A 25,447-nucleotide genomic window follows, 5' to 3' on the forward strand; every position below is an offset into this window, starting at 1 on the left:
AATTTTGAAGATGAGAAAACTGAGGTCCAAATAAATTGAGCAGTTTGCCAGATCCAGAGTTCTAAACTGTGCCACCTTTATTTGTGAGATTGGTATGGCAGATTCCCAGGAGCCAGGAATTTTATGTATATGCCACTATTAGCACTGATAGTCCTTTCCCCAGTATTTGACTGAGGAACTGAAATACTGAGCTGTTTGGATTCAAATTCTCATACACTTTATGAGACAGCGGGCCCAGCTGGGGTTTCATTTTGAACATCCCCAGCCTGCTCAACTAAATCTGCCTAAGGATCAAGAATTCCTAGGTAAATCTCTGACTTGGATAGTAGGGAAATCTCCATGTGAGCTTCCCAGAGTTTTAAGTGTTTCTCATAATATTTTAGGAATTCTGTTTGTACAAGCATTAACATCCACAAAATGATAGAGTAACTGATTTCCTGATATAAGCAGAAAATAGCCTTTAATCAAACTTGATTTACAGCAGATAATAGAAACCAATGACTGTACCAGGAAAAGAGGCGTGCTGAGGAAGCATTTTTTTTACAAGGCTTCTGATTTGATTTTGCTATTTCCAGGACTACATTCTGCTTACAGCAGAGGAACTCAGATGAAGGCAGATATAAGCTGTTCACTCAGGGTGACATGAGGCCTCTTGCTTTCATTTCATTACTCTTCAGCTATTGGTGTCCTTGCCTTTTCCATGGAAGAAATAATCATTCTCACTGGCATGACCCTTTCTCTAATTTTCCTCTACCTACAAATGATAGAGAGGCTGCATGATGGAATGGATTGAGCACTGGTGATGTAGTCAATAAGGTCTGGGTTCAAGGGATGCCTTTGACACAAACTATCTCTGTGACTTAGGGTAAGTCACTTCACCATAGAGAGTGCCAGGGCATTCTCTAAAATTATACCTTCTATATAAGTTACCTGTCTGCATCACTGGAGGGAGTCTCCACTTTGAAAATTCCTCACATAGATAAAATAGCAAGCACACAAACACATACATACGCACACACACAAACACATTCATACACACACACACACACACACACACACACACACACACACAATCCCAGACCCAAAATGATAAATATTACAGATTTTTTTGGTGTGAAATCCTGATACCTCAAGTTCTCAGATGAAAAGACATCAAATGATTTTTAGGATTCAGATTTTCATATCTTAATTTATCTAACTCAATTAAAGAACTCAGAATTCCTACTCATTAGCATTATAGAATTCATGATTGATAGATTTATGTAATCGAGTTAAACTTTAACTTTCAATTCAATTCAACTCAACAAACATCAAGTGCCTAAGTTGTTTAAGATATTTCTAAGTTCAAAGTCACTGATGATGGTGCCCTGAAGGACTTATCTCTGAGCTTCTACAAAGCTTTTAAAAATAATCAAACAGGCAAATGAAGATCTTGAAAAGCTTTTCAAGTAATAGTACATTCCATCTTATGTGACAAGTACTACTATCCTCAACTAATTGCTTTAGAAAATCCATCCCGAAGGAATCCAATCAAACTGTCAAAGTTAGCAAAACCTAAAAATGACAGGACAAATTACATCCCCTCCCCCATTATTTTCACATGGAATCTTTTTTTTTTTTTTAAATTGCATCTCCCTAAGTGATATAGTAGCACTGTTGTTTATTTAGCGAACAAATATTAGAATCCAGTAGGCAGCTAGGTGGAGCAGTGGATAAAGCACCAGCCCTGGATTCAGGAGAAGCCAAGTTCAAATTTGACCTCAGACACTTGACACTTAACTAGCTGTGTGACCCCGGGAAAGTCACTTAATCCTTATTGCCCTCAAAAGGAAAAGAAAAAAAAAAAAGATTCCAGCATTCAGATAGCACAAACTACGACTGAATACTGTATTTTAATGAAGCCTTATAAATCACTTTCACAAATATTTCCACCAACAAATAATGGATTGAGTACTTATTTCCTTCTCCTATCCCTAAATTTTTTTCTATCCCACTAACGGTTGCACAGGAAGCAATTTATGAGGCAATGATCCAGGAAAATTAGTTTTTAGTCCTTGTTCTTGGGCAGATAATTTAGGGTCCCTAGTTCTGATTTGTAAAGTAGGGACAAAAGTTGTGGATAGGAATGTGCTTAATGGTTAATTAGATAGCATTTTGAGTTTAAAGCATTATGCAAATGTGAAATAGTATGATTATTAGTAATAAGAATGTATTCCTATAAAATTAGAATTTCTTTTAGCATAAGAAGCCTGGTTATAAACAGCACAGTACTTTTTTATAGCCCCACATTTTAATACTGTTAATAGGAATGTATGGATTACCTAAATTTGATGGAGCTGCCTTATTATCCAAATGGATTTTATGAGACCCTGGATTAATAGGAGCAAAATGCCTTTTGCTCAAAGACTTCAAGCTGAAGCTGGACAGTCCCTATTTACTTTCCCCAAGAGAATAAACAAACTTAAATGCCCCTTTGACATTCTTATTCACTATCTTCTTTCCCAAGAAAGTAAATAGATCTTATTGTTCTCCTGATCAACTATCTAGATCTCCTAGTCTTAGATAATACACTTCCGGTTTCCACTTAATCTAACCTTAGGGACAGCTTTAAATTGAGCGGTTAAACTGATTTGAATTGTTTAACTGATTTACATTTGTAGTATTTGCTTTGGGTTGATTTGTATCATGTTAATGAAGTTATTTTGTAACCAGTGACCACAGAAACCTTAAAAACTTTAGAAAGAAGGAGTCTTTGAGCTCCCTTGGAAGGAGTCTCCAGCATGATACATTATATTTCTTCTTGAGACAAAATTAAATTGACATTATGTTTTTCCCCTCTGTCTCTGATCTGGTTTATCCTGTAGGAGACATTATGCTGTCTGATCTGGTTTTGTTTTATAGGAGATATTATAAAATTAATTTCTCTGATTTGTTCATTATCATTATTATTTTTATTATTATTACTTTTTGGTAGGAGACAAGCAGATAATAACTATTTAATTTTCGACAATACCTACTTAATGAGTCTAGAACAATAACAACATCTGTGGTAGAATGGAAAACAAATAGCATACGAGGTCAAAAGTCCTAGGTTCAAATTCTATCTCTGCTACTTTTAATTTTTATTATTCGGGCAAGTTATCTAACTTCTTCCAGTCTCATTTTCCTTGACTCTAAAATGATAATGATTAAGACTGGCACAATGTACCAAAGAGGATTATTGTGAATATCAAATAAAATAATATGTGTAAAGCACTTTGAAAACCTTGCAAACAATCATAAAGGCTTACATATAAAGTCATCTATTGTCATTAACTAATGAAAGAATACTTCAATACTCTAAAGCATTTTTGAGCTCACTGCTATTAGCATTCCTTTCAATGATGCAGTCTGCAGCATAGATGGATCTGCCCATCATGTGCTGCTCTTCATTATTTTGCGCCACAAATTCATTTAAATGGATACATGTAACAGACTGATGGCCTTTCTCAAATTCTCTTAAAATTTCAGGGATACCAAATGGGGGGAGGGGGAGATTGTAGTTTGACCTTTGACCTTACAAGGAGAATGGCCAATAACTTTTTTCTACTGCTTTATTTTTCTAACAGCCTTTGCACCATGTCATCTTTGCAATTCATTTTTTAGTCCATTGTAGTCTTTCAGCCTTCATGGGCAGTGTAGCAGACAGTGTGGGGCTTGGTGTCAGGAAGACTTTTCTTCTTAAGTACAAATCCAGCCTTAGACACTTACTAGCTATGTGACCCTGGCCAAGTCACTTTACCCTGTTTGCCTCAGTTTCCTCATCTGAAAAATTAGCTGAAGAAGGAAATAGCAAGCTACTCAGTATCGGGTTTCCCAAATGGGGTCATGAGGAGTTGGACCTGATTGAAAACAAATGAACAACAAAAAAATTATGGGCAGCTAGGTGGCAGAGTGGAAAGAGCACTGGTCTTGGAATCAGGAGGATTCATCTTCATGAGTTCAAATCCAGCCTCAGATCTTACTAGCTATGTGACCATGGGCAAGTCACTTAATCCTATTTGCCTCATTTCCTCATGTGTAAAATGAGCTAGAGAAGGAAATTGCAGACTACTCCAGTATCTCTGCAAAGAAAACTCCAAATGGCATCACAAAGACAGATACTACTGAAACAACTGAACAACAACAAGCCTTTCCTATTGTGTCAATGTCCTAATTTCCATCCATTTCACATTTTTCAGTGTCCCACATATAATGAAGTATTTATAGTAGCCCTTTTTGTGGAAGCAAAGAAATGGAAACATAGGAGATATCCAATGGCTGTGAGGCGGGTAAATAAAATAGTAGCACATGACTATAACAGGGTAACTCAGAGCTATAAGAACTAATGAGTATGAAGAAAACTAAGAATGCTGTGAAACTTGTATAACTGATTGAAGTAAACAGAACCAAAAACACAAGATACACAATGACTACAACTATGAAAAAAATACAAACAAGCAAAAACATGCAAAACTACACATTGTGAATATAATGAACAAGTTTTGCCCTTGAGGAAAGATAAGAAAACACACCTCCCTCCCTTCTTTGGATTGGTGTGGAGGACTATGGGTCTAGACTCAGTTTATGTATTGGCTAGTTTTCCTGAGTTGGTCTTTCTTTTCTATTCTTTATTATAGGGAACAAATATTAGAAAGGGAGGTGGAAAGGATACATTTAGAAATGAACGTGATATAAATCAAAAGATTTTTTTTAAATTCTCAAGTTGGAGTTTTTAAATTGCAAGCCATATCATTGTTTCATGTTTATCCTATCATCTAGTTTCACATTCATTTTAATAATTGGTCTAATAAGTTAGTGACCTATCTACACAGACAACTGATTCGGGAATGTCTTACTAATCAATAACAAATTCTTTCCTGTTTGTCAAAATATAACCAATTTAACTTTGTGTTTATTTTGTATGTGCTTGTGAAGTTATCTATTGTCATGTCTAGCACCTTCTAATTCTTTTCTTTTTTTTTTTTTTTAGTAAGGCAATTGGGGTTATGTGACTTGCCCAGGATCATACAGCTAGTAAGTGTTAAGTGTCTGAGGCCAGATTTAAACTCAGGTACTACTGAATCCAGGGCCGGTGCTCTATCCACTGCGCCAACTAGCTGCCCCCTAATTCTTTTCTAAAGAAGATATTCATGATATATACATGTGAGGACTGTGTTTTCCACAAAACTTTGCCTTGCCTATTCCTTACTACTGAATCAAATGCTGGTTGTCTTCTCCTTTTTCAGTTGTTGCACTAAAGTTCCTAAGTATCAAAATATATGCTGATTATATCTCAGGGCTTTATCATATTCTTTCTAGAATTTCTCTACTTCCTCATCCTCTGCAATTTAAGTTAGTATGGAAGCTGTTGTTATTTTCAATGGGATTTTGTTTTGGTTGTTGAGTCACTTCAGTTGTGAAAGACTCTTTGTGACCCATTTGAGTTTTCTTGGTGTGGTAAAAAGTGAAAGTTTTTTAACAGTCGGTTAGCAATGACTGAAAGTTTTTTGAAGGACAACCCTTTCGGGGAGGAGACCATGACAAACCGCCAGTCCGTCTGCTAAGCTCACCACTTCCGGGTGTGAGCTTAAAAGGCAAGGAGAGAACGGAAGTGAGGTCTTTTTCCGCTCTCCTCATAGGCTGGCTGGCTCTGCACACACAGACGCTGACTCAGGTTTGACTCGGCCTGGTTCTCCGTAACAGCACATGCTTGACTCGGCTCTCAGCCTCAGAGGTAGCCTTGGGTTTTTGGTGAGTTCTATACAGAATATACACTAAGCTTAGATTTAAGACTATTTGTTTGTATTTCTACTTTCATATCTCTCTAATCAACATCACCTTGTAATTCCCAAACAATAAAAGCTCTAACTAGAGATCAGAGGCTTCTTCCACTTACTGGTCTGGGAGATAAATAAGGGAAAGGTTAAAGGGCAGTTTAATGCTCTTGTATCCAATTTTAAATCTCACATTGGCAAAGATACTGGAGTGGTTTGTCATTTCCTTCTCTAGCTCATTTTACAGATGAGAAACTGAGGTAAATAGGGTTGAGTGACTTGCCCAGGATCACACAGCTAATAAGTGTCTGGGGCTGGATTTGAATTGACTTCAGGCCCTGCACTCTATCCACTGTGCCACCTCGCTGCCCATTTTCTACAGCCAATTAGCATGAACAGTATAATATAAGATAACCAAGTATCTTATGATAGCAAGTTTCTTGTTGCCTTTGGATGCATGATAAAACTAACTACATCAACTTCTTTAGATTCATCCTAAGAAGATGAGGCATCTCTCCATTTAACTGCAACTGTCTTTTTTTCCATTCTTATTTCATTTATCCTGAGAATGTCAAAATTTATAAGATTCAATTTCATTTAGTACATTTACTCATTGGTCACTGTATAATATACTTACATTTTTATTTTGGTCAGGTGTTAATGTTTATATATGTTCTAAAAACCAAGTGAGTCTATGTACTGAAAATATACAAAACAAACCCAAGCATAGTAAGTACTCTAAAGTGTTTATATAAAAAATGGTTTCTAAAGCATATTATCAACTCATTAACATCAAGAACATTCAGTATAAAATGTGGCATTTTTCAGGGAGACAGTTTGGGGAGATTTTATGGTTCTGCCTAGTCTTAAACCTATTCTTATCTTTCCAAACAGAATTTAGTTTGATTCTCAAGTTAAAGAGGGAACTGAACCAAAATATATTTTTGATAATCTAACAGACATAGATGATATCAAGCTATATGATGCCACAATAAACAGACCCTTCATCTCATGGAATCTCTTTTCAGTGGTATCAATGTATTATTTGGACTTGATCAGTCTAAAATTTTTAATGGCTGGCAAGGAAAGATAGAAATTAATGGGTTGGAGCATTACTCAACAGGTCAAATTATACCAACTGGTGAAAGCAACATTTAAAAACACTTTGGTCTCTTTCAAGTAGAATACACTGAGCATCAAGTTTTTAAGGAGAAAACTATGGCTGAATAAGTTAAGATATTTACTGGCATACTGAAATCAAAGCTTAATAGGAAGAACATGCTAAAAGCAATTAAGAAATATGCAATATCATTTGTTTTGTTTTGGTTTGGTTTTTTGGGTGTTTTTTGGGCGGGCCAGTGGGGGTTAGGTGACTTGCCCAGGGTCACACAACTAGTAAGTGTCAAGTGTCTGAGGCCGGATTTGAACTCAGGTCCTCCTGAATATAGGGCCAGTGCTTTATCCACTGTGCCACCTAGCTGCCCCCGCAATATCGTTTTAAATGTAAACTTTTAAAATTATAAAATGGACCATAGTAGATTCAGAAAGTGTCTTAACATGTACAAAATTTTAAAACTCATGGTCCATCATCCTAAGACTTCCATAGAAAGATTAATATTTCTTTGCCAAAAAGGGGAAAGAGATTGCTCTATATTCTCAGAGCACATGACAATTCTGTACAAAATGTAGAGAAACAGAAATGCTTCTGGAGCAAGCAGACATTATTTCACCAAACAATCATAAGGCAGACAAGCAGTATCAGGTACATGCTCCTGGACTTGTCAAATGTAATTGAAAATGGTTTACCTCTAGATGGTGTCTATGAAACCATGATGATCCAAGAGTATAATCAAAAGGCACTCCAAGGACAACGTGTGTATCACCTCACATGTCAAACAAACTGTTGTGTTATGAGAAAACAGAGGGGTTTAAGATAGTAATGTAGGATCAGATCATTGCCAATCAGAAATTACTGAATGGTTTTCTATAAAGAGCCTAGACTTAGTGATCCATAGAGGTTATGCAAGGAAGTCATACACACTGTACAACAGAGCAATGCAAGCTACAAATTTAGCAACTACTAAACACATAGCAAGATAAGCCCTCCTCATTAGAATGGTACATTAGAAACTAACTATCTTTTAAGGACTGACAGACAACAAATAACCAAATATAGACCTTTAAAAAGCCACAAGAATTCAACTGATAAATTGTTCTGAAACTTTAGCATTACCACAGACTGAACTGCAACTCAAAATTGCCTAAGTATAACACTGATCTGTAAAAAACAGAAAAAAGTTTTTAATAGATATCACCATAGCAAATACTCCAGATTTTCATGCTATATAAAATGAAAAACTTTAAAAATATACAAATTTAGTAGCAGAAATCAAAATGTCATGTGGGAACAGGATGAGTTACATATCACCTCCTTCATCCTTTCTGCTATACAAGTGGTACCAAGGATGCTTCCAATAAGCCTATAGAAGATAAGCTTATATCCTAACACATTTATTCAACTATAAAAAGCAGGGGGTTTGGCCATCTTCACAGAAAATTAAATATAAATGAATAACGCCAAAATTGGGGCTTGTCCCTGGACTGTTTCAATCTTAACTACATTAAGTAAAATGAAAAGGATGATTTTTCTATAATCATAAAAATAGAGACCCAGGAGAAGGCTGAAATCAGAATCAACTGGGGAAAGGATGAAACACATAAAGTCCCCATCAACTACTGGAGTTGTCCCAAAGAAGCTTTCAGTAATCCTTGAGAAGATGAATTTCCATCCTAACAGTCTTAGTCAATTACAAACAAAATTTATTTTTTCACTTTTACAATGGTTTGTACCCCATGAAATATAGAAGAATAACAGCAGGATAGTCACTTATCCCTGTATCATTTTTATTTGAATTCCAAAAGATAAGAAGAATTAAATATAAGATTAACAACAACTGGCTGATATTCACATAAATCTTTAAAGATTGAAGAGAGATCTACTTAGATAACATCATTTGGGTCTAATAACTGTAAGAAGTAATATTCTGGCCATTCTTATTTTCATTCCACAGGTGAAGAATTACATGGATTGAAAAACTACTTTTGTCCAGGCTGTCTACAAAGCTATTCCATTAATATTTGTGGGGTGTTCCAAAAATCCTAAAATTTCCATTAGGGTAACCTTAAAGCTAAGCTAAAATATCTATTTAAACTAAGTTTAAAACTGCACTAAAACTTTTGGAACACCCTGTTTATGTTACTTAGGCAGACATTGTAAATTGATAGTGAGATGGGACAGAAATTAACTTGAGAAGAGCAGACTAAACTGTCTTTGGAAAACTGCAAAATTCTTTAAAGACCCCATGCTTTTCTCTGAAGTAAAGATCACCAATATTCTTGCACTTTATGGATATGAGTAATAAAGCACAATGTAGTCTCAAAAGAACTGAGGTTGGGGGCAGCTAGGTGGCGCAGTGGGTAGAGCACTGGCCCTGGATTCAGGAGGACCTGAGTTCAAATAAGGCCTCAGACATTTAACACTTACCAGCTGTGTGACCCTGGGCAAGTCACTTAACCCCAATTGCCTCACTAAATTAAAAAAAAAAAAAAAGAACTGAGCTTGAGCATCATCCAAAGGATTATAAAGGGGATCATGGTAGCCGTAGCCATGAATCATCTGAAATAATCACAAATAAGAAATCGTGTAAAGGGTGCCATCAAAAAGATACATGATCAGAAAAGACGATGGACCAATCACAAATTAGAAATAGTTTGTGTTCTGTAATGTCAAAGAAATACAAGGAAGGAACCCAGTATTTTGGGGGATGTCTGTGTTATGCCTGTGTGGTAGTAAGAGTCAATGCAGAAGAGTCACATGGGACAGGATGGTATGCACAGGTTGTGATCTGAATCATAGAAGAGACTATCAGAATCAATGAGTTCACTCATCCCTTGGAGCACTAAAGTTTAGAAGTAGAATAGTTTATGCCAGAGGACAATGATGGGATCATAGATTTGTATCTGGAAGAAACTTTAGAGGGTATCAGAGGTGGGATTTTAATTCAGGCCCTGTAAATTGAAATTCAGTTGTCTTTTTCCATTGTAACATGCTTCCTCTCTTCAAAACAAGTACAAAAAGAAGCATGTATGAAATAGTTCAGACCTATGTTAGGAAAACATGGGGAGGCTTTGTTTCTCATATAAAGTGAAATGGGGTAGATCATAGGTAAAGAAAATATTTTTTCTCCACCATCATTAAAGAGGAAGGTAAGCATCTCTGTGCAGCTTTGCAGTGGCCTTCTCTATGTGACTGAATTGGGTTTGGTATTTTAACTTTTTAAACTCTCTCTTCCTTTTAAATTATTTTATTATTTCAATAAGATCCAATAAATATTCCTTGGTATTCACATTTCCGTTATATATTACATTATGTAAAAGGCCTGTGTATCTTAAGTTTGCGTTCCTCACTTTTCCTTACTGAAACATAAATACAGGTTTATCATCAAACAGAATAACTCAAGGAAAATAATGCTTATGGAAAATCTCCCAGCTTTTCTATATTAAAAAGAATAAATGCCTGCAATTTTATTGATCTAGAATTACATCCAGCCAATTTAAGTTACAGCCTTTCAGATGAGAGATAAATCAATGCAATTTTACAACTTATAACCAGTGCTGGCTCATGGATTCTAGACTAAATTGGCCACATCTTTCCTTTTCCCATTTTCCTTTCAAATGTCCTCTTTTTTCTCTAAAATACCAACTCTATTTCCCCCTTTCCCTATGGTAGGGGAAATGAGCTATAAGAAACCTCAGAAATACTATCTTTCAACAAGCTATTTTGGTGGGTGCATGAAAAAAATAGAGTAACTCCTTTGTATGTTTGTGTATACATATATCTGTGTATGTATGCATCATTCTGACAAGCCCAGGAAAGATACCATGGTCAAGGCAGCTGGGTAGAAAAGCTAGCTACTGTTAAAAAATTAAATATAGATTTAACTGCTAGAGCCATTTCTGATCAAAATCTGATTACAAAAATTTGAAATAGCCTACAAATCTTTTTAGCAATTACCCACTTAAAGCACTTAGCACAGTGTCTGGAACATAGTAGGAGCATTAATAAGTGCAAACCAATCAAATGATTGCCATTAAGGATTTCCTGGTTACATTCAACCAATAAGAACAACAATAATTCACAGGTGTATGCTTGTAGTCTAAAAAGTATAGCTTATATGCTTATGGTCTACAAATAAATTTACAAATACCTATGGTCTATAAACAACCCTATGAAGTCGGTCCCATTAATGCCCCCATTTACAGATGAGGAAACTAATATCTAAGATTAGTAGTTTCTCCAGAGTCAAATATCTAGCAAACCACCAAGACAGAAACCAAGTTCTTCCTATTTTTATGGCAGCACATCCCATCTTGCCTGTTAAATGCGAAGCATTATGAAGATATGAAAGAAGCTTGCTCTTGCCACTGTTGTTAAAACAGCAAATAAGGGGCGGCTAGGTGGCGCAGTGGATAAAGCACTGGCCCTTGATTCAGGAGTACCTGAGTTCAAATCTGGCCTCAGACACTTAATACTTACTAGCTGTGTGACCCTGGGCAAGACACTTAACCCCCATTGCCCCGCAAAAAAAAAAAAAAAAAAAAAAAAACAAACCCAGCAAATAATGAAGCACAACTACAGTGAGAGGACAGGAAGTGAGCAACTTAAGCCAATATCCTAAGCAGTACACTACTAGTCTAACTTAAATTTTTAGACCATCTATATATACAGAAAATGCAAGCAAATAGAAATTCTACTCCTGGCAACTGGAAACTAACCTCCACAACAATTCATCCACAAGGCCATATAATGATTAGACAGAGACATGAAGGATCTTGTTGGAATGTAACAGACTAACAGGGCAGTGAAAGAGTCCAGCAAACATAGCAGCCGGAGAATTAAGGAGGTTTTTTTATTATTTTCCTAAAGACTTCTCAGAACTTCAGTATTTAAATGATTCTGATACAACTGAAGAAACCCTTGTATTCACTCCCAAAATAAAACTGCTGCTCTGAGACCACACACAGGCAGACCTACCAGATGCAGGTGAGTATTCTAGGGGCTAAAAAAGTCTCTCACAACTTCAGCATTTATTTTCTTCAAGACGCTCCAGAGAACTGGTATTTGCCACTCAGTTATTTTACAGTTGCTTAGTTTGTAAGATAGTGACGTATGTATTAAGAACATATTTACCCGAAGTTAAGCAGAATGAAGAATATACAAGAGAAACACCTCCCATTTTGGGGCTTAGTTTTACGCCACTCAGCACTCACACTGTCTAAAACTAATGTCTTTGAAGAAGAAACACACATCATTAATAATCAACCTGCTGTGCCAAAAACATTTGAAAGAATATTTCTCAGCACTGGAAATGCCAAGACCCAGCCAGGTGTCAGAGCTGAGCCTCCTCACCACATCTTTGAAGAACAGAAGTGACAGCAGCCCAAACTGCTGGGGTCCTTTAAAATAGCCCTGCCCCACAGAGATACTATCAGTTTCGGTTGCCTCTGGGTGCTCCCACTTTAGCATCCTCTATTCTACATTGCACCCTCCTTTGTGCCTCCTTCTTTCATGCTGGCCTACAAGATTAGGGATTATTTAGCCCAAACCCCTCATTTTACAGATGAGGAAACTGAGGCCCAGAGAAACGAAGAGTTTCTCCCAAGGTCAGAAAGTTTTAATATCATAGACTTAGACATGGAAAGGACCTCAGATAACATCTGGTACACACCCATTATTTTATAGAAGAGGATACTGAGGAGGAAAGGTCATAGAATGATAGAATTATAAAATTAGAATTGTAAAGGGTCTTAGAAACTATCTAAAAAAGTTTAGAGACAGTCTGGTGAGTTCAAGAAACAAGTAGTCCAGTTTGGATAGTTCATAGACTCTGAGAAGGATAATAAATGTAAAGTAAGGTGGGGGCAGCTAGGTGGCACAGTGGATAAAGCACTGGCCCTGGATTCAGAAGGACCTGAGTTCAAATCCAGGATCAGACACTTGACACTTATTAGCTGTGTGACCCCGGGCAAGTCACTTAACCCTCATTGCCCCGCAAAACAAAAACAAAAACAAAAAAACAAAAGTTCTTTCTCTAGAGATTAATAGCATCCTCCTTTATAGGTTATAAAGGTAAGTAGAAGTCAAATTACTGAAAGCCCTAAAGGCTAGGCTAAGGAAATAGAAGTGATTCTCATGATGTTAGGGAGTTGCTGAAAATTTTTGAGCAAAAGACTAACATTATTAGACCTAAGTCTTAGGTTGATCATTTTGGCAGCTTTGTGGAGAATTAACTGAAGGGAGAGTTTAAAAACAAAAAAGGAGAGATTTCAAATAAGAAGTTATTTCAATGGTCCAAGAAAGCAGGGATGAAGGTATCTTCAGAATTCCACTCTGATAAAGAATAGAAATTATTTGTAAACTTCTAAGTACTATATAAATATCAATTATTATAGTTAATAATAACTAGCCTTCATATAGAGCTATATGATTTGCACATCATCTCATGTAGTCCTTAATATAACATTGTGAGGTACGTGCTAATATATATATATATATATATATATAATACACATACATATTATTAAAATGTATGTAAATATGTTGTATGGTTATGGTTACAGCATAATCATAAAATGAATAAATATATACGAAATAGGCAAATGCAAAGTAGTCCAGGGAGCAAAGGCAGTAGCAGTGGGAGGAAATCTGGAAAAGATTCATGAAGAGAGATAATCTATAAGGAAGGAGTACATTCCAGACATTGAGGATGGCATGAACATGAAAAAGACATGAACATGGGAAATGGAGAAGAGAGAAGGCCAGTTTGGCTAAACTACAAAATATGGCTATAGAGGGCTGGGGGTGGGGGGTGAGGGGGAATTGGTAAATTTCAATGAAGCATGAAAGATAAATTGAGGCTAGGTTTTTGAGGTTTTAAAAGCTAACCAGAGTTTATGGGAAGACCATAGGGAATTGATTGAATAGGGCAATGACGGGGTCAGATTTCTGCTTAAGGAAAATCACTTTGGCAGCAGTTTATATGATGGATGGAGTGGTGAGAGACTTAAGGCAGGGAGACCAATTTGGGGACTGTTGCAATAATATAGGCAAAAGGTGATGAGGTCTGAACTGAGTGGAGAGAACAAGTAGGAGGTTAATGATGGGAAGGTAGAAATGTCAAGATTTGGCAACTGAATGGATATTTTGGGTGAAATAAGAGAGCAATAAATTGATGATGATGAGACAGAGAACACAATGCATTGGCTCAATTTTCTCAATAAAATAAGAGGCAGAATCCCCAGCTAAGAGTGGAAGGAGGGGGAAGTGTGGAAAGCTCAAAGAGGAAAGAGGTGTGGAATAGTTACTGTGGGGACTGCGATGGGGAATCAATTAGGGAGGAACATAACTGCCTTACTCAAGTGAGAGCCCAGTTGAGGCCATGAATTTGTCAGATTCACAATGAGCACAGTTGTGAGACTTCTTCTAGCTGTATTCAGTTGCTGGTGAGAAGGACCAGAGGAGGCAGATGACAGGAATAATACAGGGTTTAATTTTGACAATAGAAGATCAGTAATATAATTCAGGTGCAAAGAATTCAAGAGAAAAAAAAAACAATGTAGAGTTTAAATAGCTAACTACCGGTTTGATGTTGGAGAGGGAGAAAGTGAAGTCAAAGGAAGGGTAAGGGCCTAAAGAAGTACAGAGGAATGGAGGGACTGGAGATCTAGATGAGATCAAACTGGAGATCTAGAAAGTCATGGTAAAATGTAGGTGGTGATTATCAGATAGAGAAATATCAGTGTTTTTAAGTAAAGAAGTAGAACACTTGTGGCCAATAGTGAGAGTTAGTGTAGGACCATCATATGCCAGAGGTGGTACAAAATGCTAGGTCACAGAATTTTAAAATACTAAAGAATTGTCATGCTAGGGAGTTTGAGGGAGCATCTATGTAGATATTAAAGCCGTTGCACATATAGGAGGTAAGGAGAAGATGATGAGCCAGGTACTCAACTCCTTAAGTAAGGAGAGAAAACAATCTGGAGCTTAGGATACTACAGTCACCATAATAATTTGGACAGTGATCCTTCAGAGAAGAGGGCATGAAAAGTTATATAGGACTATTTTGCTTACAATAGCGGATGATAATAATGGGTAGATGAAAGAATGCTGATCTCGATTGCCTTTTTTGTTGTAGTTGTTTTCTCCACTAAGATATGAAATATCTTGGTTTATCGTGTTTCCCATTCGACAAGCATTTATTAAGCATCTGCTATGTACTAGCTATTATGGTAAGTGTGAGGACTACAAAGACAAAAGTAAAATCAGCCCTTGCCTGCAAGGAGTTTATGTTCTTATCTGCAGCATGCATGGTGAACATGGCATCCAAGATAAACTGTCATAAAATACCTACAACTTACACAGAAACATCTATTGCAAGAGATGAATCAAATGAGAAAAGCTCTGAAGAATTTGACAAGCCTCCAAACCAAATAAACACATCCTATGATACACAGAATGAGCTTCAGATGAAAAACAAAGTTTAAAAAATGTGTGCAACTGAGCATTGAAACCCAAAAGAAGTATGGAGAAGTGGACATCTAAAAGGAAGAAGTAATTAATTACAAAGAGCAAACATGGTTTCAAGAGCAGGTCATACCAAAATAGTCATTTTTTTGTCACTAATTTAATAGACTGGTGGATCAGAAGAATTCTATAGATAATTAATTTAGATTTTAACAAGGGCTTTGGCAAAGTCTCTTGTAAGAATAATGGAGTCATTGGAGGCTAGATCATAGTGGAGGGAATTAGAGAAATTTAGAACAAGTAAATATTTGGAGACAATGAGCAGTCAACTTTTGGTCAACCTGGAAGGTTAACATGTTCCCAAGCATCCATGCCTAGGCCAACTTATACTATTTAACATTTTTAAACAATTATTTAGATGAAATTGTAAATGGAAAAATCATGTTCAGATTAATAAAGCTAGGATAGCTAATCCATTGAATGATAAAGAAAGATTAAAAAACATGAAAAAATATGCTAAACCTTTGGATTGAATATAATACAATGAAATCTAATAGGGACAAATTTAAGTAGATTGTGCTAAAAGTCATCTTCATAAATATAAGGTGAGGAAGCATTGTTAGATTGAAGTTTGAAGATCTGGTGATTTTAGTGGGTGACAAGTTAATTGTGATCAATTGTAAAATTGGGAGACCATAAAAGTTAATACTATCTTCTGTTAAATTAAGGAACTTAATGGCCAAAAACTAAGGCGGTAATAGCCTCTCTTATTTCTGCCAATTCAGATTACATCTGTAATCTTGTGTTCAGTTTTTGGCACCACATTTTAAGAGAATTTCAGAATAAAGATTACCCAGAGAAACATAAGCAGGATGGTAGAAAAGATAATGCCACACCAGGATCACAGGCAGCTGAAGGAACCAGGAGTGCTGCACCAAGAATACTAAGGACTTAGTGGGGAAATGATGGGTGTTTTTGAGTATCTGAAGGGCCTTCTTGAAAAACATGGATCGGACTTGAAATGTTTGGCCTCAAATGTGCAAGTTGCAAGCACTCAAATTTTGACCTGATGTAAGGAAAGAATTCTTAACAGAATTATCCAAAAACAAAAGGCTGTCATGCTGGGTAATTGGTTTCTTATCACTGGAAATCTTTAAAGATTTTTTGACCATTTGTTAGGCCCTATAGAGGATTCTTCTTTATATATCAATTGAACTAGATGCTTTAAGGTCCCTTCCAAATCTAAGATACTGTGATTCTCTGAAAAGATAATGAATTATGGCAGAGTCTTGGACACATACATTTAGGGGATGGGAGGTGGTTAGAGAACCAGCAAAGAAAAGATTGAGGATAGGATAGAGATCAATAAAGAAAAATCTCAGAGAAGTCAAGGGACGAGACACCGACTATAAAGGAGGAGGGAGTTACTGACGATGTGAAAAGCTGTGGAGGAAGATGCGGACAATGAAAAGAATATAGCTGCTAAGAAATGGTTGGTAGTTTTTGAGAGAGCAGTTTCATTACAGTGCAGTAGTTTGCCAGGGTATGCAGTAAGTGGCTGGAAGAAAATGGACTCAGGTGGTGTAGACCACAGTTTTAGGTTAGCAATGAAGATAGGAAGGTGAAAGGAAGGATTTAAAGGAGAGACAGAGACAGAGATTGAGATTTTTTTTAATTTTGTAAGAAAAATTCTCCAGGGCAAAAAGAGAGGATTAGAACAAGGCATATGTAAAAGAGCTAGTCTTGGCAAAGAAAAGGACTAGTGTAATCCTCTGAGACTGTAGTAAATAAGAAGTTAATGGGTGAATGTGTAGAGAGGTTTGGATATAAAGCAGAAATGAGAGTTCACAATGCATAGCCTTGATTTTCTCAGTAAAGTATGAGACAAGGTCATCTACTAAGTAAATGAGAGTTACAGATGACACTGAGAGACTTAAAACAAAGGACAAGTTTTGAAACAGCTGTTGTCATTACTAAGACACTTAATCAGAGATGAATTAAAGGATTGAAATGTAGCCGTTAGGGCCAAGTTAAGGTTAGATAATATGAATTCATAGTGTACTCAGTCAACACAATTTTTGTGACATCCTCCAGTAATATTCAGTAGCTCAAAGATACAGAGATGGGGGACACTGGAGGTGGCCCAAGATTGACAATTCACATTGCACGAATGGCAAAAGGACGAGGAGGCAATGGATTCAAGGGTGGAGAATTATGACCTGCTGAACTGTATAATACAGAGTCAAAGACCATGAATGTAGGAAATTCCAAGACAAAGGTCATAAACTGGGATAACAAGAAAGGACAGTGGGACTGTATGATACCTTGAAAACAAAAATGTTTGAGAAATGAGGTAATGAGAGAAAGACTAGGAGATAGTTATTGGAAAATAAGATTTCAGCATTTGAGATCTTGAAGTTGGAATAGTTATAGGTGATGGTAGGGTGTGAGCATTCCTGTAAACAGCTTAAGTAGTATGGAGATGACAGTCCTGAGACTAGAAAGGAACGAAGAAGCTTTTGACCTTGAAGATCACCCTCTTCTTGATACACCCATCTCTCTAGGATTCCATATCATTTCTCTCTCTTAATTCTCCTACATATCTGACTGCTCATTTTCAATCTCCTTTGCTGAATCCTCATTAAGGTCATACCCACAAACCAGAGATATACCACAGGGTTCTGTCCTAGACCCGCGTCTCTTGTCCCTCTCTACTATTTTACTTTGTGATCTCATCAGCTCCCATATATTCAATGATCATTTCCATACTGATGATTCTCAGACCTACTTATCCAACCCTAACCTCTCTCCTAACATCCAGACTTACATCTCTAACTACCCGTTGAACATATCAAACTGGACATACATGCCCCAAACTTAACTATCCACCCCTTTCATTGTCCACACACCCTTACCCATTCTAAACTTCCTTATTACTGGGTACCACCATCCTCCCAGTCACCCAGACTCACAAGCTAGGTGTTGTCCTTGATTTCTTACTCTCATTCCCCATAGCCAATCTGTTACCAAGACCTGTCAATTTACTTTTGTAACTTTTTATATATGCCCTTTTCTCTCCTACAATACTACCATCATTCTGATGTAGATTCTTTTCACCCCATACCTAGAATAGTGTCTACCTGCAACATCTCTCCCCGCTCCATTCTTTTCTCCATTCAGCTGTCAAATTAATCTTCCCAAAGTACACCCTCCCCATGTCACCCTCAATAAACTCCAGTGATCCACTGTATCCTGGAAAATGTCAGATGGAACAACCAGCACTGGGGAAAATACAAGGAAGGAGCAACTTCAGGAGGTAGCCAGGTTCCTGTGAGCATCAGAAGATAGAGTTTGAGAGGAAGAAATGTAGGATGAAGGCATTTGTGAGCAATTGTGTAGAAATAAAGAGGGTATAGTAATAGAAGGAGAAGGCAGAGGGGGGTAAGAACTGGGAAAGGATAGCTCAAACCTCATTGGGATGAGGGAAAAATCATGGAATATGCATTTTCAAGTTCAATAACATTGACTCAGAAACACATGGATTAAGAATCAGGAAGTAATGATCTACTAATCCCAGGAATGAGCAAGGACCAATATCAATAAATTTGTAGACTAAATCATCCCCAAGGTTCTAGAATAATTAGAAGGCTTTTTGTGAAGGTGATTCTGTTGATTATGTCTCTTAGAGAGCTTCTCCTCAGTTGATCTGAGCAAAGGAGACAGGAGGATTGATAGAAATGGCAGCAAAGAAGATTAGGTGGTGAAGGTGGCCTCTAAAACCAGCTAAGGCATGGCTGTTATAGACATTTCATTACTCTATACCCTTAGTTTCCTACAGCTACAATTAAGGGGGGGGGTTGCATTTTTTCATCTTTTGTGGGGGCAAATTTTGTTACTTAGCAAATATTTGTTAAAGAAATGCATTAGGGGCAGCTAGGCGGTGCAGTGGATAGAGCACCGCCCCTGAATTCAGGAGGACCTGAGTTAAAATCCGGCCTCAGACCCTTGACACTAACTAGCTGTGTGACCCTGGGCAAGTCACTTAACCCCATTTGCCTTACCAAAAAAAAAAAAAGAAAGAAAGAAAGAAATGCATTAATCTTTAAAGACATCATTTTGCTACTTAGCCCGTGTGTGTGTGTGTGTGTGTGTGTGTGTGTGTATGTGTATACATGCACTGACACAGTCAGAAGTTTAGCTCTGAAAGAAATGTTAGTCATTTTCAAAGTTTAGGATGCTTCCTGATTGCCCCACCAAAATCCTAACTTTTCTCCAAGCCTACGTTCTTCATATTTCACTAGGTTCTGGACCATTCTTTCTTTAGCTTTCTTCTACCCCTCAAAACCTGATCTCAAATAGCTCTCAGGTTTTAATGACACTAAGATGTGACTGACTGATGGAAGCTTAATTGTATATTAAAGTAAAACTTCTTAAACTGTGGGTTGCAAGCCCATATGGCTTCACGTAAATGAATGTGGGGGGTCACAAAAAATTTGGCAACAGTAAAAAGTTATTTATACCTCTTTTATATACCTATATACCTGGAGTCATGAGTAGAAAAACTTTAAGAAGCCATTTTAAAGGATGACAATGCCTTCACCTAAAAAGATGAGTCTCTCTCATTTCAGCACAGAACTTAGGACAGTGTCTGGGATAACCTGGGCCCTCAATAAATATTTCTAGCAGATGACAACTGGAGTTAAGGTACCTTTCCAGTGCATGCCAAATCATGCCATGAGTGGAGGAGATGCAGAAAACCAGTCTTGAACACAAATACGAACAGCATTTTGCCCCATCTGTATCAGTTATTGATGTACATTTCTTTATTTCCCCCCTTTTGGATAAGGGTCTGTCATACCCATCTTTATATCCTCAGGGCCTACCATAATGGATGTAGAAAGTGCTTTTAAAAGTTCTGCAGGATTGAATTCAACACAGTTCATACTTTTGTTGATTATATCAGTCTTTAATTCTGTGGCCAAAAGATGAGCAGATCACTTGATTTTACACACAAATATGGACATTTCTAAAGATGGCACGATTATTTTTAAAGTTAAAAAATTACTATTTTCTTTTTAGAACTGACCAGATGGCTATGATTATCAAGTGGAACTCATGTCAAGAGGTTCCTTTTAATAGAAACTGCAAGAATCCAGTAGCTCAAATGTTTCAGCTTCAGGTTGGAATAGTCTGCCCTTTCTTCATGTGGGGGGGAGGGGAGGTGGAAAAATCAAGGAATAACTTGACCCCTTATTTGATTATGTAAGAAAGAAGAAGCATAGCTCTCAGCATGAGCAGATGTCAGTATATGCCTCAGTGCATGGACTGTGTTTGTTTCCCTTGGCCTGAGCTGAAAAGTTCTCCACTGTCTTGCTCCTAGTCACTAAATGGTTTGTTTTTGTCCTGACCTGCATCCATGATTTTGTTGGGGAAAGCTTCTCATTCTCTCCATGCTGAATGAACTCTGCTTGAACCTCACAGATGTTCAAGCTTTTCATTTTCTCCTCCAGCAAGGCGTCATGGAGATTTTTTTGTGAGCAAAGTAATTACTATTACTCTGTTTGGTCTATTTATTTAGATTTCTTAGATGTTGAGGGTAGATCTATATGAGCAATCTAAACAACAGCTTTTCAGTAGCAGACTTATTAGACTGAAATTTCAGTTTAAATCGCTTCTTCCTTATAGGAATCTGAACACTTTTGTTTTAATCCCCCCTCCCCATTTGTTTGTTTTTCTCTCTTAAACTCTTATTTATCTAATGCTCCGATATGTTAATATTGGGATTTGACTTTGACTTTCCTATTTCAGAGATTATGTATGGTTTTAAATGGCTGCTTTTTAAGAGTTTAGTGGATTCTGCCAGGTTTATACCCCAAAGACATTCCCCAAAAGAGAAAAAAAGCCCTTGATGTGCAAAAATATTGATAGCAGCTCTTTTTGTGGTGGCTAAGAATTGGAAATCAAAGGGATGCCCACCAATTGGGGAATGGCTGAACAACCTGTGGTTGGTGATAGTGACGGTGATAAAATATTATTATGCTATAAGAAATGACAAGCAGGATGATTTCAGAAAGGCCTGGAAAGAGTTGTATGAACTGATGTATACTGAAGTGAGCAGAGCGAAGAGCACATTGTACACAAAGACAGCAATATTGTTTGATGAAGAACTGTGAAGGACTTAACTATCCTCAGCAATGCAATGATCCAAGACAATCCCAAAGGACTATTGATGAAACATACTATCCACTTCCAAAGAAAGAACTGATATTGACTGAACTATTTTTCCCCTTCTTTCATTGTTTTCTTTTATTCAGGTTTTCTTGTACAAAATTACTAATATGGTAATGTTTTACATAATTGCACATGTATAACCCATATCTGATTGCTTACTACTTTAGGAAGGGGGAAGGGAAGGAGGGATAAAATTTGGAACTCAAAACTATAAATAAAAATGTTTATTATTTTTTAAAAAGAGTTTAGTGGATTGCTGATTTGAAGGTCTGGGTTTCTATTCAATTCAATAAATATTCATTGGTGAGGAATTTGAAGACAAAATACAGTCTAGATCCTCGAGGAACTGCAATTCTAATTGGGATGGGGGAAGAAGAGGATTCAATGTGAAAATGTTATTGTGTGTCCTTTGCTCTTAGTAATCCCACCCAGGGTTTTCTTGGCAAAGATACTGGAGTGATTTGCCATTTCCTTCTCCAGCTCATTTTACAAATGAGGAACTGAAACAAAAAGGGTTGAGTCACGTGCCCAGGGTCACACAGCTAGTAAGTGCCAGAGGCCAGATTTGAACTCAGAAAGATGTCTTTTTGACTCCAGGCCTGGCAGTCTTTCTACTGTGCCACCCACCTGCCCCCAAGGTGTAGATAAATAAATACAAAGCATATGTAAAATAATGCAAAATAAAAAGAGTGAAATTCAGAATGCAAAGAGAAAGGCAGGAGAAAAGATCACAAAAGGTCACTTGTAGGAAGTGACCCTATGAGCTATGTTTTCAAGAAAGGTAGAGATTCCAAGAGACAGAAAGGAGGGAGGGCCTTCCAGACATAAGAGATCACGGGCAAAGTTGTGGAGGTGGGACATTAATGTCATGTACAGAGAATAATAACAAACAAGGTTGAGTGGAAAATCCATTCATGGGAATAATAGAAGGTATAGGGTATGTATAGCAATCCTATTACAGGAAAAGAAAGTACAAGAATCAGGTTTGGAATTCCAGTAAAAACTTTGTATAAAAATCCATCTGACTGTAAGGAATCCATAAGCCTGACAGTACATGTCTGTGTAATCAATGAGTATATGTGCATATATGTGCCTAGGCAAGTTACCATGGCAGGAACTGGGGGTACACAAAGTTACAGTAAACACTCCCTTAATGATTTAACATTAAGCTATTTTAAATTGTTATAATGTAAATTATAATATATAAGTTGGCACTGACTCTGGCTATATCACCCATTGTGGGGTTTCAGAGTCACTTATCCATCCACCTCTGGGCAGGCTGTCACTGAAACAAGTAACAGAACAGTCTAATAATGTCACTGACAAATCTGTATGATAAAGAACACAAGATAATGGACAGGTCAAATGAGATTTAATAGTTTTGTAGTTATCAGTCTTTTTAAGTGGATGGGGGGTTTGGGGGGGCAGGGGGGAAAGAAGAATCTACTGAAAAATGGTCATGTAAGTTATTTTGTACATGTTCCCAAGTAAATGACTTATCCAAGGTCATGCAGTGAGCAGTAATGGAATTAATAATGTTATTCCTATTTCTTGTCTTTCATGTCATTTATCACTTCGTTATTTTAAATACTCTCATCTCTTACACTTGCTATATGTTCTTGGGCATATAGCCTCAGTTTCTGCATCTGTAAAGTAGGAATAATAAAACTATCATTATTGTTTGTCCTTTGTGCTTGAAGAAGACCTTGTCATTAGGGTGATGTCATTACTTGCATTAACTGGATTCAAGTGAGGCAGGGCTATGCAAAGTAGCCAACCTCATTCTCTCCCCCAGAGCCATCTTGGTCCAGAAGCAAGATATATATCAGAAGATGGCCCTGGATGTTTAAGATAATTGAGATTAAGTGACTTGCCCAGGGTCACACTACTATTAAGTGTCTGAGGTAAGATTTGAACTCAGGTCCTCCTGACCTCAGGGCTAGTGGTCTATCCCCTTTGACACCTAGCTGCCCCTAAGGATAATGAAACTATCATTAATGACTTCAGAGGACTGTTTTATGAAGAAAGTATTTTCTAAACAATAATAATAGATGTGATATTATTATAAATGTATTTCTAAATTTAGTTTCATTAACACCTTCTGGATCTTTCAACAAGTACATATGGTACTAAGAAAAATAAATTCTTTCAGTTCAATTCCTGAAATAGACCAAAAGCCAGAGGGCACAGTGGTAGAATGAGATATATTTCTTGTAGTTTAAAACTGTCCCTCCACAGTAATGACAAGCTGTCCTGAGCTTTTGATTTCCACTAGAGAAGAAGCAGCAAGTATCTGTAGTCATGTGAAAGCCTAACTCATAACCAAAAACTGAAAAACATATGACACAGGTAGAGCTGGATCTAAATAGAACATAGTTCAAAGTTTTCTGTGGGATGTCAGCTGCACTTTGAAGAATGATTTTTCACATGTCTTCTAAGAGTTTATCCTCCTAGATGAAAAGGCAGTCAGCTTTTAAAAGGCCTTTCTCTCCAGCTCTCAGTGACTCAGTGCTATTTTTACAATATTTCTCTAGTATTCAGGCCCACAGTCCTTCCCTCCCACCCCCACTCCTACCCTGTCATTCTCATGCTTACTTGACTGCACATTACCATTACTTCTCAGTTCAAAACTGGCCTCCTGTGAACTCAAATTCTCACAACTTCATTTCAGTAGTGGGCTGTGTCCGATCCCTATCTTATCTTTTCGTTGCTTAGGTTTACGCAGGGGGCTCTCTTCCACTCCTGCTGGATCCCTTCGGCTGTCTGGTGAAGCCTAGGCACCTTTTCACGGAATAATAGCTTTAATGCATAAAATAAACCGCAAAGGCTTACACTATGCAAATAAAATATACAGGATTTAGTGTGAAGGTTAGTGAAAATAAAGGTGTATTTTCTCCCATCCAAATTCAAAGACCTCCTTAAAAATCTATCCACCGGGACAGGTAGGTGGCACAGTGGATAGAGCACCGGCCCTGGATTCAGGAGTACCTGAGTTCAAATCCGGCCTCAGACACTTAACACTTACTAGCTGTGTGACCCTCGGCAAGTCACTTAACCCCAATTGCCTCACTAAAAAAAAAAAAATAAAAAAAAAAATCTATCCACGGATGTCTTCTTGCGCGGGGGGGGGGGGGGGGGGGGGGGGGCTGGTAGGTGAGTGCGTGTGTGTGTGGGGGGGGTAGTAAATTAAAACCTCTGGCCTAGAGGAAGGTAATCCTTCTTAGATGATTAGGCCCATGCCATATAACCTGTTCCAATTTACCTCCGATTATGCTGACTAATGTGACAGGAACACATTAGACTTACACTTCTCAATGCAGACAATCAAACTTTATTCACCAAAGCATACAAACACAACCTCCAAAGGGCAGACCTCCAGCACCCGGACATTTCAGAGCTTCCGGTAGACTTGCAAACAACGCCCTCTAAAAACAACGCCCCCCCCCCCATCCGCCCCTCCCCACCCCCGACGTTTTACGGGAGCCTCCATTCTTACCAGCCTGGATGAGGTCCCTTCCTCTGCCTGGCCGAAGGCAGCCCGTGGTGTCTCCCTCCGCGGAGGTCTTCCGGTCTGTCTCCGAATCTCCCTCAGCCAATCAGCACAGCCCTCGAGCCGCGGGCTTAGTTTGAGTCTCCTGTGCAGGAGGAGGGGGGAGGGGAAGCACAGGAGCCATCCCTACCTCGGCAGAGGCTGGTGACTGGGCATCTCAGGTCTGCATCTACACTTTGAGCCAAAGTGATTTGCCACCCAGTTTGATTGTCAGTTTAATTCAAAATTACTGATAAAGTTATCATATTTTATCATTGGTGGTCTGTCTTATCAGAGGATTTCCCCTAT

General features: G+C 37.7%; 1 protein-coding gene across 4 annotated transcripts in view; it reads right to left on the minus strand.

Annotated features, from left to right (window-relative positions):
* LOC122749388 (rab proteins geranylgeranyltransferase component A 2-like) overlaps nucleotides 1–25,196 on the minus strand; it is a 142,706-nt gene extending 117,510 nt beyond the window's left edge. For all 4 annotated transcript variants that reach the window (XM_043995743.1, XM_043995742.1, XM_043995740.1 and 1 more), the window contains exon 1: nucleotides 25,106–25,196. The gene's annotated coding sequence lies outside the window, so the exon portion shown is untranslated. The remainder of the gene's footprint in view (nucleotides 1–25,105) is intronic.
* Between the last annotated feature and the right edge of the window lie 251 nt (nucleotides 25,197–25,447).

Source organism: Dromiciops gliroides, chromosome 3 (assembly GCF_019393635.1).
Source record: "Dromiciops gliroides isolate mDroGli1 chromosome 3, mDroGli1.pri, whole genome shotgun sequence".
Lineage (NCBI taxonomy): Eukaryota > Metazoa > Chordata > Mammalia > Microbiotheria > Microbiotheriidae > Dromiciops > Dromiciops gliroides.